General features: G+C 41.0%; 1 long non-coding RNA gene across 1 annotated transcript; it reads right to left on the bottom strand.

Moving 5' to 3' along the window:
- Positions 1-1,561: 1,561 nt before the first annotated feature.
- Positions 1,562-2,452, bottom strand: LOC136261936 (uncharacterized). The gene is made up of 3 exons (XR_010704062.1): positions 2,322-2,452; positions 2,103-2,268; positions 1,562-2,056 (listed from the first exon to the last, which is right to left on the bottom strand). It is a non-coding gene; the product is annotated as an uncharacterized lncRNA (long non-coding RNA).
- Positions 2,453-6,445: the final 3,993 nt, after the last annotated feature.

Below are 6,445 nucleotides of genomic sequence, written 5' to 3'. Positions count from 1 at the left end.
GCTGGTCAAACAACTCCTTAGCTACTTTAAAGAGTTTCACCTAGTGGTTGTCGTTATGCAATAAGTGATTGATACTGCTGGCCTCAAACCACCAACTATTTGATACCTGGTGGCCACTTGTGATTCCTGATTGTCAATATATAATATTTGAAAAAAAAACGTTAGGGATTCACCCATTAAGGTTACGGGATACCCTCAAGTTCTGGAAATAATTTTTTGGTTGTAATGACTTGTGTATAAAATTGCTTACGTATTGTTGCACATGAATGACCACATGGCACAGGAAGGCTTCCGTGTTTCTCGTCATTTTCACTTTGATGTAGCAAGGTAAGAGTGTTTAATGGCTATTTTTATGACAAATTACAAACTAACAAAACTGTAGTGTGCATTAAAATACTATTACAATAAATGTGAATTATGCATCTTTAGCATTTCTTTCAAGAGACAAGTTGTTCCATCTCCTATAGTACATTCACGTTGAGCTGAATCCTGAAAAACAGCTAAAAATTAAAATTGGATTTTTCTCAACAGAGTTAACATTTCAACCAACCAGATGATTATTGGTAACAGCAAAGGTGTCGACAACAGACACGTACGGTTTGGCTCCATTACAAGTTTGGGAAAGGGCTGTAATGGACACTGTACTTATATGGCTTCCCTATAGGAAATGTATTGTGAAAATTTTGATTGGCCGTAAATATTGTGTCAAACATTTGAACAAAAAGATTTTGAAATATTTTTAGCGGATCAAGCAGTACTACAAATGAGCCAAATTTCAAGATCATGGGTAATTGCATCCATGAGTTATTAAATGTTTTTGAGGATTCAGCTCAACGTGAACATACTATAAATGAAGGATTCCTCAACACTGATCCAATCCTTCGGTTCCCGAATGGAATTATCCTTCAGAGAAAGCTCGGGAAGAATTGCGATGATGTAGAAGCGTCTCATTGTGGGAATGATCTCTAGACAGAAAGTTTTATTGTACTCCACCCTTTCACAGAGATAGTCTATGGTGGTGTGGAGAAGGAAGTAGCACCATTGTGTGTTTGCAGAACATCGCCATTTGTACTTGGTAAGAATAGCTGAGTGTGCTTAAGTTTGATGCAACCATTATTAATGAATAAACAGTCGCACTTATCAGCAGTGATAGCGTGATGAACAGCAAGATCTCTGTAGCTGTAAGGATTCTTAAATTCAACCAGCCCATCACTTGGTGAAGCTTAAGGATCAGTAACCCAGCCATCAGGATTTGCTGCTAGCCATTGGTGAGCTGTGCACACAGTCTAACCACAATTAATATTTACTGTTGGACTATAGCTAAGTGATCCTCTATCATTTAGCCATGATGTGTACACACCTATGCTGTCTTTTTCTTGCTGTAGACTCCACCTGGTGGCTGGGTAGCCCCAAAACGTTGAGTACAGCAACTGGTGTACCATATGAGTTACAGGTGTGAGTCTTCTTTTAGCGATTAAGCGGGCATTAGACGATGTTATTCTCTTCCTCCTCTCAGTGAGCCAAACCACTGATTCATCATCATCATATGTGTGGTTCATTGTTGCTGTCTACCATTATCTCTGCTCTATAACACCTCATCATCATTTCCTTTAGGTCATCGGCAGGAACGTCAGTTGGAACATCCAGAGCTTCAATACCACCATCATGTCTGTAGTTATAAAGGTATGCAATGGTAACAATACATGGATAGTTTTCACTTGTCTGGAATATGCCATTCTAGAGATCAAGCTTTTATCCACTGAAATTGTGCTATATCGTGCCTTCTTGCATTGCAGCTTTACAGCAGCAGAAGCTTTACGCTTCCAATCATTATCAGTACGTTTAACAGCATCAGCTGCAGCAGCAAGCTTGAACACATTTGATGGTTCTGTGCATACAGCTTTCTTCCACATTGATGGCCCTCATCTAGCTACTTCATTACACCGTAGACCAGCACCAGCACATGATCTGGATTGGTTTCTGTTGATCTGCTTGCCACCATCAAATATAGTCTGTATGTGCATCCACCTTTCACACAGATTAATCATGAAGCTACCTATAGTGTAAGTTTGTAACATTGATATGATATTTTTTATTCGTACCAATTAACTGAGGTGCTTTCCTGCTAGTCAGATCGTTGGATGTTGCAGATCATCTGTTGGTCTACCTCAGCAGTGGTAGTTGGGATACTTCTGGTATCATCCAGACCTTCACTGTCAGTGCCATCAGCCCATGCCTGCACTTGAGTGGTGATGCCATCATTCAGACCTGGATAAGAAAGGTGATGTGTACTTGTGCTTCTTGTGTTGATGTAATCTTACCTGATGTGATGTTGTTAAATTGTCGTTTGTTCCATCTTCTGCTGTATTGTTGGCCATTGCTCCCATGTTAGTTGGTGGTAGCTGCTGTTGTTGTTCCTGTGTTTGTCGTTGATTCTTTTGTGCAGTTCAGGACTACACTTGGAGTGGCATCCAAAACAGTGTAACGGAATGTTCACCAAGTAATACTTTTACTTGGGAGAGTGACGACGATAAAAGCAAGGTAGACAAAATAACAGAGAAGTTCGACGGATAATGTTATGCGCATAAAAATGTCACCTAGGAAGGCACAAATTTAACATGCAAAGTCAGAGAAAGTATTGGCCAATACGTGACAGACTTAAAAATGAAGGCACAGACGTGCAAACTTTCCAATCTAAAGGACAGCTTAATTCGTGACCACATCGTATGTGGAATTATTTGTAACAGAACTTGTGCAAGATTGCTTAAAGACAGTGAGTTAACCCTACAAAAGGCATTGGATATTTGTAGAGCAAACGAAGCAACAACAAGTCAACTTAAAACCCTTAGTTCATGTGCCACTAATAGTCAGTTGATCAAGAACTCATCACTGTTCAAAAATGACATACAGCCGAGCCACGAAGAACCCAATGTGACAAATGTGGTACTCAACACCAACGCCACCAGAATTTCCCAGCCTATGGCATGGAGTGCTACAACTGTGGGCGGAAGAATCATTTTTCCAAAGTTTGCAGAAGTCGACCCCCTTACAAAGCAACACTGCAAAGTCCACAGTGTTGCACATGATGGATCTGACACTCCCAACGACCTCTTTATAGGCATGGTACAATGTACAACCATTAAAATACCTGACTGGAAAGTGTCCATCCTAGTAAACCATCAAAGAACCTCTTTCAAAATCGACACAGGTGCACAGTTTAATGTTATTTCCAGGAGACGATACCACCAACTCAGCTCAATGCCACTACAACAATCACATGCAAGACTTTTTGCATTTGGTGGTGAACGTCTCAATGCGTGTGGCAGAGTTACCATGAAATGTGAACACAAAAGAAACCTTTATGTTGTTGACTTTGAAGTTATCAACCTAGAAGTTCCAAACATTTTAGGTTTGGAGACATGTGTGGAAATGAACCTAGTGCAACGTCTGGCTGCCATCAACAACAATGATACTGATTTCCTGGACTGTTACAGTGATGTGTTTTGAAGGATTGGGTTGCATAAGTAACACTGACTATCACATCAAAGTAGACAAAACTTGCCAACCAGTTGTTCACATGCCTAGACGAGTTCCAGTCACTTTGCGGCCCAAGATCCAAGCAGAATTAAACCGAATGGAAGAGCTACATGTAATTGAACAAGTTGAAGAAGCCACAGATTGGGTAAATAGCATGGTCACTATTGTGAAACCTAATGGCAGCCTAAGAATTTGCATAGACCAACGTGACCTAAATAAAGCCATAAAGCGTGAACCTTACCCAATGAGCACAATCGAAGAAATTGTCACTAGAATGCTAAATGCCAAAGTATTCTCAGTCCTAGATGCCAGCTCTGGATTTTGGCAAGTGAATTAAGCTAGAGCCAAGTTGTGCACATTTAACACACCTTTTGCAGGGTACATGTTTAAGTGCCTCCCCTTTGGACTATCATCATCCCAGGACATTTTTCAAAGGATCATGTCAGACATGTTTCGGGACATCGACGGAGTAGAAGTTGTTGTTGACAACCTACTCATATGGGGAGAAACTGATGAACAGCATGACAAACGTTTGAAAAAAGTTTTGGAAAGAGTGAGACAGTGAAACCTCAAGCTAAACAAGAGCAAATGCCAACTAAAACAGAATGAAACTAGCTACATCGGACATATCCTCAGTAAAGACGGCCTGAAGCCTGACCCGAAGAAAACCAGAGCTGTGATAGACATGTCCTGCCCTGAAAACAGAGAAGATCTACAAAGATTTCTAGGTATGTTAACCTACCTAGGTAAATTAATTCCAAATTTTTCTCTTGTAGCTTCACCGCTTCGAGCCCTTTTGGAGAAGAATGTAGAATGGCAGTGGCAAACTGAACAACAAAAGAGTTTCACATTGTTGAAAGAATTGATAACCAAAGCTCCTGTCCTCAAATATTTTAATCCCAAAAGACCTATTAAATTATCTGTTGATGCCAGTTCAAAAGGCTTAGCTGTTTTGTTACAAGATAATCACCCCATCGCCTATGCGTCTAAAGCTCTCACGACATGTCAACAAAACTATGCTCAAAGGAAATGCTCGCCATTGTATTTGGCTGCAATAAATTTCATGACTACGTATATGGGATGTCCGTCATTGAGGTAGAGACAGATCACAAGCCCTTGGAAGCCATCTTAAAAAAGCCACATTACCAAGCTCCGGCCAGACTTCAAAAAATGATTGTCAATACAAAAGTGCCCAATCAATCTAGTATACCGTCCTGGGAAGCAACTAGTAATTGCCGACACTTTGTCAAGGGCATACACCCTGCAGACATACACGACAGAACCAACCGACAGTTGTACTTCCTTTGAATTTGAGGTAAATGTAATTACTACAATACCTATTTCAGATGATAAACTACACCTATTGCAAACAGAGACTCGGTCCGACCCAGTTTTACAACACTTGATGCAACTCTGTACAGATGGATTGCCAGATGACAGATCAAAAGTGCCGGCCCAGTGTTTGCCATTTTGGACATTCCGCGACCAAATATCTTTTAATGATGGAGTCCTTTTTAAAGGTGAAAAGATAATTATCCCAAAAGCAATACAATTAACCAGCAATGCTCAAACTAATTCACAGTTCCCATTTGGGCATAGAAAAATGCTAAAGACGAGCTAGAGATGTCTTGTAATTGGCAGGAGTGTCATCACAAATTGAAAATATCATCTCATTTTGTGCTATTTGTACCACATACTAAAGATGCAACTCTAAAGAACCTTTACTTCTGCACAGTGTACAAGACCGCCCATGGGAAAAAGTCGGTGTCACGAGTATGTATGGAAACAATTGTATGTGTAACGTGCAACGCATGCGCACACAGAGTTCTATATAATGCTCATGGCGTGTGCTTGAAATTAAACTGAATCAGTGATTAAATCGTTACATGGTGACAGGAGTAAACGCGATAGTGTCCTACAAGTACTCGCGGACATTTTCGTAACCACCAACCTGTAATCCTTGGTACCGGGCTTGGTACCCGAAGAGGCGAGTAATTTTCTTTGTCAGATCAGACGTTTTTGTGCTTTTATTGTTGTGTAGTGTCACTGTCGTTTCCTACTATCAACATAGAGACAATGACTGCATCCAGACAGATGATGCCACATTCACTGCCGCCCCCAGCTCCTCTAGAAATACATGGCCCACAAGCGGCCGAGAATTGGAAACGATTTAAGCGGGCATGGACTACATACAGTGTAACTATGCACTGGCAACGGAACTTAACAAGAAAGATGAACCATGCAGTTCAAGTTGCAACTTTACTAACAGTAATCGGCGAGGAAGCGCTCGAAGTGTTTGCTACTTTTAGTAACTGGACCAACGAAGGTGATGATACAAAGATTGAACCAGTACTAATCAAGTTTGCTACTTACTGTCAGTCAAGTAAAAGTATACCTTTTGAATGCTATTGCTTCAACCGCCGTACTCAACAGCCTGGTGAGACCTATGAACAGTACCGAACAGCCTTGCGCAAGTTAGCTGACAGCTGTGATTTTCGTAGTATCACCCCAGACGAGATTTTGAGGGACCGGTTTGTATTTGGAATAGCAGATGATAAAGTACGGAAGACTCATCTTCGAGAGCCCAACCTCACACTTACTAGAAGGATGAAATATGCCGTGCTTCGGAAGCCATGAACGAGCAGATGAAGACCATTTGCAATGACTTAGATTCCGTACATGCTGTTAGATCATAAAAAAATCCAAACTAGATGAGGAGAGACCGTGAAACCAACTACTGTTGATAAAAGCAGATCTGAACTGCGTGAGTGCTGGAACTGTGGCCGGCAGCATGCATACTACAAACGAGAACTGTGCCCAGCCTTTGGTAAGACATGTGACAAGTGTCATAAACTCAATTATTTTGCCAAAAAGTGTCGCAGTTGAAAAGATGTTAAAGCTGTGGAGG

This window comes from Dysidea avara, chromosome 7 (genome assembly GCF_963678975.1).
Source record: "Dysidea avara chromosome 7, odDysAvar1.4, whole genome shotgun sequence".
Lineage (NCBI taxonomy): Eukaryota > Metazoa > Porifera > Demospongiae > Dictyoceratida > Dysideidae > Dysidea > Dysidea avara.
Note: the sequence above shows the minus strand (reverse complement) of the source record. Positions and strands in the feature narration are given on the sequence as shown.